Raw genomic sequence first — 17,598 nt, 5'->3', positions numbered from 1 at the left:
TACACAGAACATGGCTGACCTGTGCGCAAATGTTGAAAAGAGTGTTTGATCTGAAACAAGAAATACAATCATTTTTGAAAGTAAGTCAAATAGGCTCCTGCAGTTCGAAGATAAAAAATAGCTTTCCGACTTTGCGTTCTTTATCGATATAACTAGCCACCTAAATGACGTTGATACTCGACTCCAAGGAAAAGATCAGCTGATTAATGACATGCATGATCTTGGGTTGGGAACAGTAACGAAGAAAAACCTTCGCACATTGTCCTATAATGTCAATGTAATCGGACGTAACACAGCAGAGGGGGGTGGGGGGGGGGGGTGGGGGCAGCGATTAAATACGCTTCTTTGATATCTGATTTGAAGTACGAATTAAAATCGATTTCAAGATTTTAATAAACATCGTCTGCTTTTTCCTGTATTTGCTACGCCTTTCTCTGTAGATATGAGTTCACTAATGGGACATGTACAAATAGAATGCTGCATAATGCATTGTGATGCACAGTTAAAAGAGAAATTTAATCGCGTTGGTTTCGAAAAGCTCGATAAAATATATTTGAGCAAGCTGGAATATCCAGCATTTTACAAACATGTTTTAAAAATGATTTCAATATTTGGAAACACGTGTGCGAACAGCTTTTCAGTAGAATGAATTATATCAAATGACAACACTAACTACAAATGTTCATCTGGGAAAGTCATTGCTTGTATCAACAACTTCAGTTGACATCAACACTGACGCACAGTTCAGTCAAACAGAGCCAGAAATCCCCCTAACGCTGTATTTCATTCTAGAGTAAAGTAAATATTCTTTCCTCAGATTTGTTTTATTTTCTTTAAAAAATAAATTAATATTTCGTGCTTGTTTTGGTTCAGAAAACAAAAATAGGTAATGAGGCCACAGGGAAATCCCCCCTCAAAAACTTGGCCCGCCTGCCGAAAACGTTAGCCACTCCTGCACTAGATGAATGCGTGTATCCTGCAAATTATGTGTCTGATTTCCTAGTGTGAATGTTTCGCTTACCACATTCATCAGCCATGACAACTCCAAAGAAATGGAATACAGATTCACTAAATAACTCGTTATGACCACGTTGTCTACCATATCCACAGCAGAGCGCTCAGAATACTACTGAACGATCAGACTGGTTGTTGGAAATGTGTGGCCTAGGTGCGCAGTACAAAACATTTGTTTTTGTCTCCAAATGCAGCGAGTTGGTCGATTTCTACCTCAGAGCCGGAGCCTGTCGTGAGTAAAACTTAAATAGACGTTCACAGCCGATTAAAAGTCAAGGGTACTGAAACGTAGAGTCGAATTACATATCATAAAACTTGCCTTACAGTACTTTCAAAATGTTACTTTAAGAAAAATATGCCAAATACGGGATAGCAGACGGCAATGACTCATGTTGACGGATTACGTAAGAGGGCAGCAGAACCAATGGCAGTACTGGGTTCGATAAATGTCCTGAAATACCAGGAAGGGAAGCAAATAACGACAATTTACTTATAGTATGGATACGTGATGAAATTTGTAGGTGATTCAGGGAGTAGAGGGTCAGGAATTTAGCAAACGCAGTTGACGCCTGTAGTAATAGGAATAACGGCTCCAGTCCGGTTGGGCATCGAGTCAACCTGACCAGGGGCCACACCTACTCACCATCACCGATTTTGCCCAAATATATGGTATGTGCAGGGCTTGGTCAGCGTTTAGGGAAAATAGTATTTTTGGTGTGGGTATGGCGAGAAAACGGCCATTTAAGTTAACGTAGTTTTCATGTTGACGCAAGTAGATAGAGGGCACAACGGGAATCCGAGTGTCGTGGGGTCGAGCCCCTACGCGGAAACTTTTTATTTTGAATTTTTACATTACTTACAGATAAATCGAAAGAAAGCTCAGTATTTTCTGTTCATTAATGTTTTCATAAAGGTCATGAGAAGGAAATGCAAAGGAAAATTTGAGATTGGAAATAAATTTCTAGGGTGGTATTATAAGGCGTACGCGGTAACTTCTTTTATTGTTTTACAGTTGATGAGTTACACGTGCTGGTGTGTTATTAGCTGAAAATAAAGAAAAAAAAATAGGAAAAGCCGTCATTTACTCGGCATCCTTCATATGTTATAAACGCGGCATTTTTACAATTACGTGGTTCTTCTAAGTTTCTTTTATAGAAAAGCAAACTTGATTTACATTCATAAAAGATTCGCTCTCATTACACAGTCCCGCAAAAACCCACGCTTAACGCATAGCAATGGAATCTATTTTGATGCAGTCTTTTCGGGATGTGGTTTCTTTTTCTCTTTCGATGAGCAGTTTTGAAGATTTTTGCTCAAATTCTTTACCTGACGTATGGATGTACTAGTGCAGTCCATTTTGATGTGATCACGTTAATACTGCACGCTGGCAATACTTCATCTTGGAAAAACTCGTCGTGCAACTATGGATTTGTTTGTCTTCTCCACAAGTCAATTAATAGGAGAAATTCGTTTTCCTGGGCGTACGGTTTCGTCACATCAGTGACAAATTTTGTAAAAGGCTGTTGTCAGTTTCCCAGGCTTGGCGAACATATGACGACATTCCTATATTTTGCCGCGTACTCTTAAACCGTTTTTTGAATCCTCGATCCAGAAAGGCCGGTACTGTCTTCATAGCATACGTTGCCTGTTGGTATTAATTTCCAGAAAGTGCTATAGCATATTGTGATGTATACAAGTGGATTACTTTCTTCATACTTTGGTTTATTTGTAATGTCAATAACGTAAAATCACCTACAAGTTTCATCACGTATTCTTACAATAAGTAAATTTATGTTATTGGTATCCTTATGGTGTTTCAGGATGGCGTTTATCTTATTTAATCAGACAACATCACCAATTGTCGTCTGTTGTCCCGTATTTGGCATATTTTAATAAAAAGTATAATTTCGAGTGTACGGTAGGGCAAATTTTAGGATTTCTCTCTCTCGCTCTCTCTCTCTCTCTCTCTCTCTCTCTCTCTCTCTCTCTCTCTCACACACACACACACACACACACAGAGAGAGAGAGAGAGGACAAAAGTCATGGGCTACCTCCTAATATTGTGTCGGACCTCCTTTTGCCCGGCGTAGTGCAGGAATACGACGTGGTATGGCTCAACAACGGCAACGGTCTTGCCGCAGTGGATACGCCGGTTCCCGTGAGATCACCGAAGTTAAGCGCTGTCGGGCGAGGTCGGCACTTGGATGGGTGACCATCCAGACCGCCTTGCGCTGTTGCCATTTTTCGGGGTGCACTCAGCCTCGTGATGCCAATTGAGGAAGCTACTCGACCGAATAGTAGCGGCTTCGGTCAAGAATACCATCATAACGACCGGGAGAGCGGTGTGCTGACCCCACGCCCCTCCTATCTGCATCCTCCCATCAGGATGGAGTGGTATGGCTCAACAACAAGTCGTGCAAGTCAACTGCAGAAATATTGAGCCACGCTCCCTCTACAGTCGTCCATAACTGCGAAGTGTTGCCAGTGCAGGATTTTCTGCACGAACTAACCTCTGGATTATGCGCCATAAATTTTCGATGGGATTCATGTCAGGCGATGTGGGTGGCCAAATCATTCGCTCGAAGGGATTCGAGTCGGGACTCGAGTCTACGACCTTCGGATTACCGTTTTGTGCTCTTACCGTTGCGCCAACCGCTGCTTGGATCCTACCCTAAGTGGCTGGTGCCTCGGCCCGCGAAAAATACAATTTTTTCTAAACGCTTGACCATCTTGAGCTCCCACTTCTCCATTTTTGTTTCTGGTCAAGCGCTGCATACGCGATAAAACTAAGAAATCCGTGATGACAAGTAGGCGTCTCGTCCGCCCTCCCCCCATTGCGTGCTTGAACGACATGTGGGTATGAAATTCCGTGCTGCTTCAACACTCTGCCTGAGTTCATCAACTGTGGTGACTTGCGTAACGTTTTCAATCAGTAAGGCAGCTGGAGATTGTGCTGACCAGGGCAACAGTTCTTATCGATGTAGGTCAGGCCATCAAGGGCAGCATGCGGCACTGTGTGTGTTTCTTTTTTATTTTTTTAAAGATAATGTCACAGAGACCCCGAAGACAGGGCACAGCCACCGACCATCGCACTCCAGAAATTTAACGCCCGCTATCGAAATTACCGGCTGTGGGAACTAGAGGCGATCTTTTTGCGTACCCAGTGGCGGCCAATACCATCACTCCAGATGCTAGACCCGTATGAGGACGACGAATGCGTTCAGGCAACGTTCGTCCGTTCTCAGAGATTCCACACACGAATACTTCCATCGTGACGCTGTACGCAGAACCAGAACGTCTGAAAAGACGACTTGTTGCCATCCTTTGTCGTGTAGTCACTGGGCATTCTGTTGTTGATAAATATGACTTTCCTGAACCTATCTATTCCACAATCACATTACAGTCATACGTTGAGATGTCAAAAGTCATGAGATACCTCCCAATATCGTATCAGATCTGCTTTCGCCTGGCGTACTACAGCAACTCTCGTGTCATGGACTCAACAAGTCGTTGGAAGTCCCCTGCACAAATATTGAGCCATGCTGCCTCTGTAGCGGAAATGTTGCCGCTGTAGGATTTTGTCCACGAACTGACCTCTCGATTATGTCCCATAAATGTTAGATGGGATTCATGTTGGGTGATCTTGGTGACCAGATCATTCGCTCGAATTGTACAGGATGTTCTTCAAACAAATCACGAACAACTGTGGTCCAGTGACATGGCGCACTGTCATTCATAAAAACTCCTCCTCTGTTTGGGAACATGAAGTCCATGGACGGCTGGGAATGGTCTCCAAGTATCCAGACATAACCATTTCCAGTCAGTGTTGCTCAGCTGGACTATAGGACCCAGTCCATTCGACATAAACACTGCCCACACCACTATGGAGCCACCACCAGCTTGCACAGTGCCTTGTTGACAACTTGAGTCCATGGCTTCGTGGGGCCTGCGGCACACTAACAGTATCACCAGTTCTTACCAACTGAAACCGGGACTCATCTGACCACGTCACGTTTTACCAGACGTCTATGGTCCAACAGATAATTTCACGGCCCCAGGAGAGGCGCTGCAGGCGATGTCGTGCTGTTAGCAAAGGCACTCGCGTCGGACATCTGCTGCCATAGCCCATTAACGCCAAATTCGCCGCACAGTCCTAACGGGTACGTCCGTCTCACGTCCTACATTGATTTCTGCGGTTATTTTCCGTAGAGTTGTTGGTCTGTTAGTACTGATAACTATACGCAAATGCCACTTCTGTCGGTCGTTAAGTGAAAGCCGTCGGACACTGCCTTGTCCATGGTGAGAGGTAATGCATGAAATTTGGTATTCTCGACATACTCTTGACACTGTAGATCTCGGAATATCGAATTGTCTTAACGATTTCCGGAATGGAATGTCTCATGCGTGTAACTCCAACTACCATTCCGCGTCCAAAGTCTTAATTCCCGTCGTGCGGCCATAATCACATCGGAAACCTTTTCACATGAATCACCTTTATACAAATGGCAGGTCCGCCAATGCACTGCCATTTCATACCTCGTGTAAGCGATACTACCGCCATCTGTATATGTGCATGTGGCTATCCCAAGACTATTGTTACCTCACTGTAGATGTTTCTTAGTCTTATATGAGACATAACACGATCTTCCGACGAATAACCAACATTCAAATTCGATTTTTGGACGAGAAGCTCGCTGCATTCTCTTTAATTGTATAGAGTATGCAGAATCACTGGCATATTCAAACATATAGTCATGTACTTTGTGCTGAATTGACGTTAGTTGCATGCCCCCTTCGTGACCCTGGAATTTCGTGGGCAACATTGTAGATGCAGAAATACGGCGGTGAAAGGAGATGTAAGGAATCCCAAATGCTATATTACCAAACATGACGCAGTAATCAAGTAAACTGCTTCATATTTAAATACTTTTTTATCCTCCATCAAAACCACAAAATAATGACAAAAGATAACCCGTTTAAGATACTTCACAGCAGTTATCTTCACATCTATTAAACACTAATTGCTGAATAAGTATATAGACCTAGTGAGGTGGGGCAGTGTTCTGCACACTGGACTCGAATTCCGGAGGACGACGGTTCAAACCCGCGTTCAGCCATCCTGATTTAGGTTTTCCGTGATTTCCCTATCTCTTCAGGCAAATGCCGGGATGGTTCTTTTGAAAGAGCACGGCCGACTTCCTTCCCCATCCTTCCATAATCCAATGGGACCGATGACCTCCTCACTGTTTGGTCTCCTTCCCCAGATCAACCAACCACCTCCAGATCAACCAACCAACCTACTTAAGTATTATGGAGTTGTACTGAGGGGAGTACGGGAAACCAGGTCTCTCTGGAGGAACATCCAGACAAGAAGAGACAAACCCGTAGGTACATTTTAAGACACAATAACGTCACTTGAATAACAGCGGAACGAGCTATTGAAGGAAGAAATCGCCAAAGATACTCAAGGAAGTCATACATGCTACAGATTACGAGTGCCATATGTTGCGCTATGTATGCGGAAGTGATAAAGCAGGGATTCCCAAAGTGGTCGACATCGATCCCTTGGGGTCGATATTGGTTTCCTAGGGGTCGACATAAACGAAAACTGATTTTGGGGGTCGACGAGGTCTAAAAATAGACCACTATTAAATTAACACAAGTTCTTATTTAAAACTTTCAAGATAGGTAGGTACTGTATTGTTTATGTTGGTTACGTGTACTAAGAATAATTAATATTTTTGTAGGAAATAGCATTGTTGTAGTAATGTAAAGTTTCAAGTTCGTACAAGATGAAAAACTCGGCAAGTCTGTGTGGACAAGTTTGTGCAAGATAATGAGTTCGAGCGTACGTCTTTCAGGCGCATTTTGACTGGCTCTGTATTTGACGCTTACGCGATTTAACACGAACGAATTCATGATCAAGTCTAAACATGTTCCTGATATTTTACTATATAACGAGCTTGCACTTAAGTTGAAAGTTCATTTGCGTTTTGAAATTCGTTGGAGCTTGAACGATGATAACTCATATAAGTACTCATTTATTTCAAGAGATTACGAAGTTATTACATAGCTAAATTAAGTGAAGTAAAGTGACTGAAAAAGTTGTAAACACAACATACAACATATTTTAAATAGGTAGGCATAAAAGTATTTATAAAAATTACTTACACTTAAGTTGTTAAGTAGGTAGGTACCTAAACTTTGAAGTGTTCAGTTTGCTTTGGTTTTCGTTCTTATGCTGATAGGTATACTTACCTAATACGAATTTTCTATACCTAATTACCTACTATAGTTACTTACCTTATATAGGTATCAAAGTTTATCAATGAGTAAGTCAGTAATACCTAACAAGAATCCATTACCTGGGTGTGATAAAAATAAGATAGTGTGCAAATTTAACAGTTTATTATTGTTTTTTATTTAAGTAGTTTTTTATTTGCAGGATTACTGAGAGTTTTATGATGGCGGACACGAAAAAAAATGCAGACAATACAGTTTGGACTACTTGAAGTTCGGATTTATTGCATCTCCATCAAATGAACACTTGCCGATGTGTCTCATATGTGAAAAAGTAGTCAGTAACGATGCCATGAAGCCTTCAGAAATGGATGGCCACTTATCAAGAGTACATGCTGACAAAAAAAGTAAGCCCTTGTCATTTTTTCAAGCACTTAAAGAAAAACTAGACAAAAGGCCATCCATAAGATCTATGTTTGCGTCATCATCTATTAAAGACGATGATGGTTTACGAGCGTCCTATAATATATCTTTACTAATAGCGTAGTCGGGGAAACCCCACACAATTGGAGAGCAGCTTATCTTACCAGCCATTGCGGAGGTCCTTAACAATGTATTGCACAAACCCGCTCATGATATTTTAAAGAGAATACCTTTGAGCAATAACACCGTTCAGAGACGCATAGACGAGATGGGACGCGATGTGGAAAACATTTTATGCAAGTTATTACAGACCAACAGATTCTCTCTCCAGTTGGACGAGTCTGCATTACCCGGCAATGAAGCTCTGTTGTTAGGATATTCCATGGAAGAACAGTGTTTCTGTTGCGACTGATGGTGCACCGTCTATGGTTGGTCGTCATCGTGGTTTTATAGCTCACTTAAAGCGACAACTGCCTGATGTACTGGTCATTCACTGCGTGATTCACAGGCAGCATTTAGTAGCAAAAAAGCTGAGTCCTAGATTGCATAAGTCTTTTCAATATGTAATAAATGCTATCAACAAGATTCGAAGCAATTCTTTGAACTCTCTGTTATTTGCTCAGCTATGTGAGGAAAACGACGAAGTCTTTACTCGATTACTTCTGCACACTGAAGTTCGCTGGCAATCAAGAGGCTCTTGCCTAGAAAGATTTTCAGCCATTTTTGAATCTGTGTTGGAGTTTTTACAAGGAAAAGATCCGAATTTGAAAGAAAAACTGAACAATTGTAAAACAGATATTTATTACTTAACTGATAGCTTTGGAATGTTCAACAAAGTTAATTTGCAAGTGCAGGGTGGGGATCTTAACTTGATAAAAACAAAATCAATAATATCGACCTTCGTGGGTAAACTAATCCTTTATAAACAACATTTAGGCAGAAAAGAATATTCGCAGTTTCCGCATTTGTCAAAATTACCAGAAATGCTTCAAGATGATGACATTTTATTATATGTCACTCACTTGGACGCATTACACAAGGATTTTACGGAGAGGTTTGAGGAACTTTTAAATTTACAAATTCCTCAATGGATAATAAATCCGTACAATACCACAGCCATAGAAGAAGCCAATGTGATAATGCAAGAAGAGTTGATTACCATCAGCACAGACGAAGAGCTTAAGCAGAAGTTCAACCAAGGCTATCAGAATTCTGGTTGCAACGAAACATTGAAACACAGTATCCTACATTGTGGAACATTGCTGAAAAATACCTTATCGCTTTTCCATCATCATACCTAGTTGAAAAAGCTTCAGTGTGGTAACAAACATTTTGACGAAACAAAGAAACCGTTTGAAAATCAACTAACGTGGAGATTTAAGGCTGCAACTCACCAATATTGAATCGGATGTAGCTAGATTGGTAGTTAGTCACCAGGTTCATCCATCACACTGAATGTTTTATTTTCTCTTTGCCAATTAATTCCTTTTTTAATTATAATTTCCTACCCACTTAAGATTCTTTAAGTACTTAATTTGTTATAATCATTATAAATTAAACTTGATATTTACTGAATTGTATTTCTTTTTATTTTGTTATATTTTGATGAGAAAATGAAGTCAACTATACTCAGTTAACCAAGTGCAAAGATTTCCAATTGGTACCTTAGTACCTAGGTATTTTGTATCAATAGGAAAAAACTAAAGATAGCCCACTTATTCATAATAGTCTGCCAATTTAAAGCATTGCTAATTCTCACTCTGTCTTCTATTGACCTAAGTCAGAATGAAAAATAACACTCTGTAGCAGCTGTTTTAAGTTAGCGGACCATTATGAATAAGGGGGTTGATCTTAAAAGTAGGTAATTTGGCCATGGGGGTCTGAGGTAACAGTTCATTTTGGAAAAGGAGTCACTTGTCCAAAATATTTTGGAGATCCCTGTGATAAAGGAAGGCAACAGGAGAGTGGAATGGCGTACTGCTGCAAACCAACCTTACTTTAGAAAACTACTGATGACGAAAAATAAGAAGTATTATACATGAAAAACTTGCATATATTTCGCCATGAGATGTCACAAATAAAATTTGGTTTTCAATAAAGGTTGCTGTGAACAACTGAAACAATCATCTTTTTCAATTGTTTTGTATGTGTCGGTCAATAAATAAATGCTAAACAACAGTCATTTGGTGTTGTTCTCCTTCAGCACCTGAATCACCTGATATAAGCTTAATGCCGAAATTAATATTATGCGATATACTCACGTATAAATATGTGTAAGAAATGTTTTTGTTTACAAACATGTTTCCCATCGCAAACAACTGTGACAACTCCAGTCAGGAACTGGATTAATACTGGATTATGGCCTTGAGTCACATTCAGAATTTTGTCACAAGAGGTAACCGCTGTTGATAACTCTGGGATTTCCATGTCGGGATGTAATCACACACATCCATGCCCGAGGCAGGATTCGACCCTGCGACCGTAGCAGCAGCGCGGTTCCGGACTGGAGCGCCTAGAACCATTCGTCCACAGAGGCCGGCGTCTATTCATGGGTGGCAGGTATCACTGACAGAGCACATATTACACATTTGGGTCCCAAGCAGAAAACTACAGAAATTCACACTCTAGAAATAGTAACTGGACCCACTGCAAACCATGTGATACTGAATTCTCAGTCGACGCACCATCGAAACCAAACTTTAACAATAAACACAGGTAGATCATGACAGATAATTTCAGGAGCCCTAGTTTTGTGGCTCTATGATCCTAAAAATGAGAAGGAGCTACAGTATTGGAATGAGTATTAATGACTCGTCTTACTCTAACCCACGATGCAAAGTTATCCACACCATTTAACACTGTAATGGTTGAGGTGAGTTTACAATCCTGCATCAAATTCAGCACCAAGAGCCTCCGTAAACCAATAATCTGTCGAATATTTGTTGCTCGTCAGGCATCTAAATTAATTCTGAAGAAGTGGGAAGGTTTGATTTAACGTCCAATCGACATCGGTGTCATTAGAGACGGAGCACAAGCTCAGATTGTGTCAAGGATCGGGAAGGAAATAGGCCGTTCCCTTTCAAAGGAACCATCCCAGTATTTCCTTAGAGCCATTTAGGGAAATCACGAATATCTGAATGTGGATCACCGGATGCGGGTTTGAACCGCCGTCCTCAATGAATTAAAACTCGAAATTTGCAGAATTGCTGGACACCAAATTGTCTTCATGAAACTAGCACCAAATGCTAAGACACCAACCATCTTACATCCACGGCATATCTCGCCACCCTACTTCGCCGAATACCGTAACTTATTTTAAGGTAATCTTTTCAGCAACGTAGCTGAAGCAGTGGAAACAAATTTCTTCTCGGACAATAGAAATCGATTAAAATGATAGAAAACTTGGCACTGAAAATAATTAGTCAAAGTTTGGAGACTCCTGAAACAGCAAAGCAATGTTCCGAAAAGGACCACCATAGGAAATAGTTCTGATAGCCACATCGCACATCAAATAATGTCGAAAGGGAAAATCAAAAATAGGAAACTATTAAAGGAGCACCAAGAATTAGGAAAGGATAACAGAGTAAAATTTGAAAGACAGTTGGTCTGGATGTTATGTGGATCAAGCAAAAGCTTCACACACACACACACACACACACACACACACACACACACACACACACACACACACACTTATTATCTGCGATATTTCCTCCCCGATATATCGGTATCGAAATGGCAATATCGAGTGCCGATATTTTTATTTCATAATATTATTTTTTTCGCACTTCTCGGCAAATGTTTGAAACTGTTCTTTTGAATCTGTAGTAACTAATTGCGTTAAAAACAATTTTAGCGCAAGTAATGTCCTATTTCCTCACATCGGCATTCTTCAAAAACAGTTGCTGAAAATTATGGACAAAAATCTAAATGACAAGATTGGTCTTCGCGGCGGGTGGAGACGTGTGAGCGGAAATGGCTGACGTAATTGGTGCTAGGCGCTACCAACAGAAACTGAAACATTTAGTTTCACCACGCAATTTACTTACATCAGCGTGAAAAAAGCTTTATTTCGACTTGTAGCCAATGACAAATTAAGAAAATAAGGTATGAGATGTTAACTGGAATTAAATATTGCATGACAGTGCGCCATTTGCGCAGTTGTTAATTAACAACACAACAGTCGACCAAAAAAATATTGTAACTGTAACACAAGCCCTTCATCTGCTCCAAGCCCCACTGTTAACTTTCAGATTTTTAAATTGTGTGTTGTCCTTTCAGTTCTTGCTCTAAGGCGGATGGGCAGTCTGCTGGCTTGTTGATTTTGTACAGAATATTTAATAATGAATTAGTACTTAAACATACAACTATAGAACCGGCGATATAGTTACAATGTACAAATTTTTATATGCTGCTATGTCGACATTTCTTCCTTCAACGTATGGATACATTTTGTCAACATATCGAAGGTAGATAATGGCATATTTTTTGATATCGATATACATCGGAATCTCGATATTTTAAAAATATCAACAGTCCTAGTCAGCACACCGCTCTCCAGCTCTCCTGGCGATTGTCCTCTTGCAGCCCTGGAGCCGCTACTTCTCATTCAAGTAGCTGCTCTGTTGGCATAGCGAGGCTGAATGGGGCCCGTTTCAGTTGTTCTACCAACGAAAAATCCTTGGCAGCACCGTCAATTGAACCGTGGTCCTCTGCATAGCAGTCAGCTACGTTTTGTTTACATTTCGCGGCTATGACTTACTTTCCGAGTGTGCATACTTAGCGTTATACCACAATCTTAAGTGCATTTGCTATAGATTAACTGATTAAATACGTTCATTAGTGTGCTCTTCAACCTTTCCATTAAAGGTTTTTCTTTTATTTGCGTATTCTTCCAGTAATGGCAAAAAGTACGTTTTGGTTACATTCGGCTGTTTAGGCATGATTTTTGAACGTGCATATTTAGCGTTATACCACAAATTTAAGTGCATTTGCTAGTAGTTTACTTACATATTAGTTTCCAAAACATATTTAGTGTCCTTTTACATTTGTATTTAATATATTATCGTTGTCACTTAGTAAATCTCTTAACTAATTTCCAAACTACCATGGATACTAAGTATGTGAGCTGCAGTAGGAAAGTTAGTTCAGGGGTTTTGTGCAGCTGTTGTGACTAGTGGTTTCATTGGGGAAATTGTAGCGGCGTGGGGATTGTGGAAGCAAACGAGACTCTTCCATTCTTTTGCAGGGTTTGCTCAAGAGACAGGATTATAACTGAACAGGAGGAGAAAATTAGAGCGCTTCAGGCTGATTTGGACAGAGCGAGGGAGGAACTGAAGAGGTTAAGGGGGGAGGAGGGTAAACAGCGGTGGGAAGTGGTGGCTGGGAACAGGGGTCACGGAAAGAGGACAGTGTCTTGACAGTTACCCAATTGGCACAACCAATAGATTTGCCTTGCTACCACAGTTAAGTAAGGAAGAGACTCCAGTGGAAGTAGATGTAGTTAAGATGCAACAGAATCTCACTAGGAAACAACTGTTTCCAAAAAAGTAGAAAGTAAGGGGAAAGTTCTCTTGCTTGGTAGCAGCCATGGAAGAGGTGTGGGCCAGATTTTGCAGGAAAAATTAGGTGACAGGTACCAGGTGACGAAGTTTTTCAAGCCAAGTGCATGTCTTAGCCATGTGGTAGACGATATAGGTTCCTTGTGCAAGAGTTTCACAAAGCAGGATCATGTGATGATAGTGGGTGGAGTGGGAAACAGTATTGATAGGGATCAGGGCTATAGTATAGAGTGTGACCTGGTGAAAAAAGCCTCTGCAACGTCCCATACCAATGTTGGGCTGGTGCCTGCTTTCGTGCGGCATGATCAGCCCCAGTTGAAGCACTCTGTCAGGAGTTGGATCACTTGCGTAGGGCGGCCACTCTGTCAGACATTGGATTGGTTCCTGTCGAGGCTATTGATAGGGCGGATTTCACAAGGCATGGCCGACATCTCGACAGGATGATGATGATGATGATGATGATGATGATTGGTTTGTGGGGCGCTCAACTGCACGGTTATCAGCGCCCACACAAATTCCCAACCTTTGCTCGGTCCAATCTCGCCACTTTCATGAATGATGATGCAATGATGAGGACAACAGAAACACCCAGTCCCCTCAATAGGAAAGGGAAGGGTAAACGCCGGCCAGAGTGTCTGAGCGGTTCTAGGCGCTTCAGTCCGGAACCGCACTGCTGCTACGGTTGCAGTTTCGAATCCTGCCTCGGACATGGATGTGTGTGATGTCCTTAGGTTAGTTAGGTTTAAGTAGTTCTAAGTTCTAGGGGACTGATGACCTCAGAAGTTAAGTCCCATAGTGCTTAGAGCCATTTGAACCATTTTTTGAAGGGTAAACTGGCAGGGTTGTTCGCGAAATCCATAAGGGGGGACACTAGTACTCATGAATGTACCTCTTTTTTAGACTAATATCAGTGTCCAATGACAAGTTCAGGCAGGCAGGTGCTAAAGAGGTCCAAAATTCACAAGTAAATAATAATGTTACCATATTTAACCAAAATATTGGTGGATTAAAGAAAAAAGTAGATTCTCACAAGAGTAAAGTAAATAATAATGTTACCATTTTTCACCAAAAAATTCCGATATTGAAGAATAAGGTAGATGATGGTTTGTTTAGATGACATTGAATCTGAAAATGTAATAGATATACTATGCCTGTCTGAGCATCACATTGTGTCTGATATGGAAAAGGTAAATGTCAGTGGTTATGAGCTAGCTGCACATATGAGTAGAGACAATAAGGTGAGAGGAGGAGTTGCCATATATGTCAAAAATTATCACTGTGTAAAAAGCTTAGATACAAAAAAAGTTTTGTCTTGAGCAACATATAGAAGCATGTGTCTGTCAACTTAAACTGAAGGAGGGCTCTTTTATAATTGTAACAGTATACAGGTCCCCTTCAGGAAACTTTCATTTATTCAAATGGTTCAAATGGCTCTGAGCACTATGGGACTTAACTTCTGAGGTCATCAGTCCCCTAGAACAGAACTACTTAAACCTCTCTAAACTAAGGACATCACACACATCCATGCCCGAGGCAGGATTCGAACCTGCGACCGTAGCGGTCACGCGGTTCCAGACTGACGTGCCTAGAACCGCACGGCCACACCGGCCGGCTTTCATTTATTCGTGGAAAACTTGGATGCCATGTTGTGCTATCTGTCAGATAGGGGAAAGCAAATTATTTTTTGTGGGGACTTCAATATTCATTCACTGAAAATGTGTAATAGGAAGAATCACCTGGAAGTCTTGCTTGGCCACCGGCTGGTGTGGCCATGCGGTTCTAGGCGCTACAGTCTGGAACCGCGCGCCCGCTACGGTCGCAGGTTCGAATCCTGCCTCGGGCATGGATGTGTGTGATGTCCTCAGGTTAGTTAGGTTTAAGTAGTACTAAGTTCCAGGGGACTGATGACCTACGATGTTGAGTCCCATAGTGCTGAGAGCCATTTTCTTGCTTGGCCCTTTCAATTTGACATCTGTAAATTTTCCTACTCCGGTAGTGAAGGACAGTAGCACATTGATACGTAACACTTTTAAAAACATATATTCTTGTCCGTTGAGAATGGCCTTTCTGATCATGGTGCTCAGCTAGTTATAGTATATGACATAGCTCCATTCAGTAATTCAAAACTACCCTTCAAAGTTGAGTGTTCAATTAATGACTCAACAATTAGAAATTTCAGGGATAGTCTTCAGCAGTTAGGCTGGGATGAGGTGTACAAGGAACCCTTTGCTAATTTAAAATATAACTTATTTTATGATACACTTGTAAGATAATTTGAAAACTGTTTCCCCAAGAAAGTAGTTAAATCTAATTACAAGAAACCATGCAAAAAACCTTGGCTTACTAAAGGAATGAAAATATCTTGTAACCAGAAAAGGGAACTGTATCTAACAACAAGAAAGTGTAATGACCCAGAAACAGCCAAATATTATAAAAACTACTGTGCTACATTAAGAAAGGTTATTAAAAAGTCCAGAAGCATGTGCATCATGTCTGAGATTAATACCTCTGATAACAAAATCAAAACAATTTGGAATACTATTACAAGGGAGACAGTGCAACCAAGAGTGCAGGATGAAGGCATTACCATCAAAGCGAATGGAAACTTGACAAACAACAAGCCAGAAGTCCAAAACATTTTGAATAATCATTTTTTAAATGTTGTGGAGAAAATAGGATCTTAATGTTCATTAGAAGAAGCAAGACAGTTAATGGAAGAGGCCTTACTCACACAATTTGATAAAATTGAAATTCCACCCACCTCTCCTTCTGAAATTAGGAAGCTAATAAAGTCTCTCAAGAATAAAAGCTCACGTGGAATTGATGGAATTTCCAGCAGGGTAATATAAGCTTGTTTCCAAGAGATAAGTGGGATTCTTAGCCACATATGCAATAGCTCTCTGAAGCAGGGTATTTTCCCAGATAGATTGAAGTATACCATTGTTAAACCACTGCATAAAAAAAGGGAAACGTCAGATGTCAACAACTACCGCCCAATCTCTCTTCTGGCGGACTTATCCAAAATTCTTGAGAAAGTAATGTATTGTACAGTAGCTTCACGCGTTTGTAAAAACAAAGTTTTAACAAAATGTCCGTTTGGTTTCCAGAAAGGTTTTCAACGGAAAATGCTACATATACTTTCACTAATGAAATATTAAATGTTCTGAGTAACTGGAAGTCACCTGTTGGGATTTTCTGTGATCTCTCAAAGGCTTTTGAATGTTTAAATCATGGAATACTTCTAGATAAGCTCAAGTACTGTGGTATGAATGGGACACCGCTCAACTTGTTTAAATTATACCTAACTGGAAGAGTGCAGAAAGTTGAAATAAGCAATTCACATGACATGCAAAAAACGTGATTTCTCAAACTGGGGAACAATCAAGAACGGGGTGCTGCAAGGTTCGGTCTTGGGTCCTCTGCTGTTTTTAATATATATATTAATGACTTGCCATTCTATATTCACGAAGATGCAAAGCTGGTACTTTTTACTGATGATACAAGTATAGCTATCACATCCAGCAGACAAGAATTAACTGATGAAATTGTAAACGATGTTTTTCAGAAAATCATTAAGTGGTTCTCTGCAAATGGGCTCTCATTAAATTTTGACAAAACACAGTATATACAGTTCCACACAGTAAATGGAATGACACCATTAATAAATATAGACTTCGATCAGAAATCGGTAACTAAGGTAGAATATTCAAAATTTCTAGGTGTATGCATTGACAAGTGGTTGAACTGGAAAAAACACACTGAAGATCTGCTGAGACGTTTGAGTTCAGCTACTTATGCTATTAGAGCCATTGCAAATTTTGGCGATATACATCTCAGTAAATTAGCTTACCACGCCTATTTTCATTCTCTGCTTTCGTATGGCCTCATATTCTGGGGTAACTCATCATTGAGTAAAAGAGTGTTCATTGCACAGAAGCGTTAATCAGAATAATTGCTGGAGCTCATCCAAGACCTTCCTGCAGACACTTATTTAAAGAGCTAGGTAACTGTAGCCTCACAATATATATATATATATATATATATATATATATATATATATATATATATATATATATATATATATATATTCGCTTATGAAATTTGTTATTAACAATCCGAATGAATACAAAAGTAATAGCAATGTACATGGCTACAACACTAGGAGAAAGGATGATCCTCACTACTCAAGGTTAAATCTAACTTTGGCTCAGAGTGGGGTAAATTATGCTGCCACAAAATTTTTTGTCACTTACCTAATAGCATCAAAAGTCTGACAGATAGCTATATAGCATTTAAAAGGAAATTACAAGGATTTCTGACTGGCAACTCCTACTCATTAGATGAATTTTTGTATATAGTA

General features: G+C 40.4%; 1 protein-coding gene and 1 pseudogene across 2 annotated transcripts in view; one reads left to right on the top strand and one right to left on the bottom strand.

Annotated features, from left to right (window-relative positions):
• Window positions 1-17,598, bottom strand: part of LOC126259539 (L-asparaginase-like) — a 419,333-nt gene that overhangs the window by 101,805 nt on the left and 299,930 nt on the right. The gene's annotated exons all lie outside the window — the stretch shown is intronic.
• Window positions 3,137-3,254, top strand: LOC126261222 (5S ribosomal RNA; annotated as a pseudogene).

The sequence above is a fragment of the Schistocerca nitens genome, chromosome 5 (assembly GCF_023898315.1).
Source record: "Schistocerca nitens isolate TAMUIC-IGC-003100 chromosome 5, iqSchNite1.1, whole genome shotgun sequence".
NCBI lineage: Eukaryota > Metazoa > Arthropoda > Insecta > Orthoptera > Acrididae > Schistocerca > Schistocerca nitens.
Note: the sequence above shows the minus strand (reverse complement) of the source record. Positions and strands in the feature narration are given on the sequence as shown.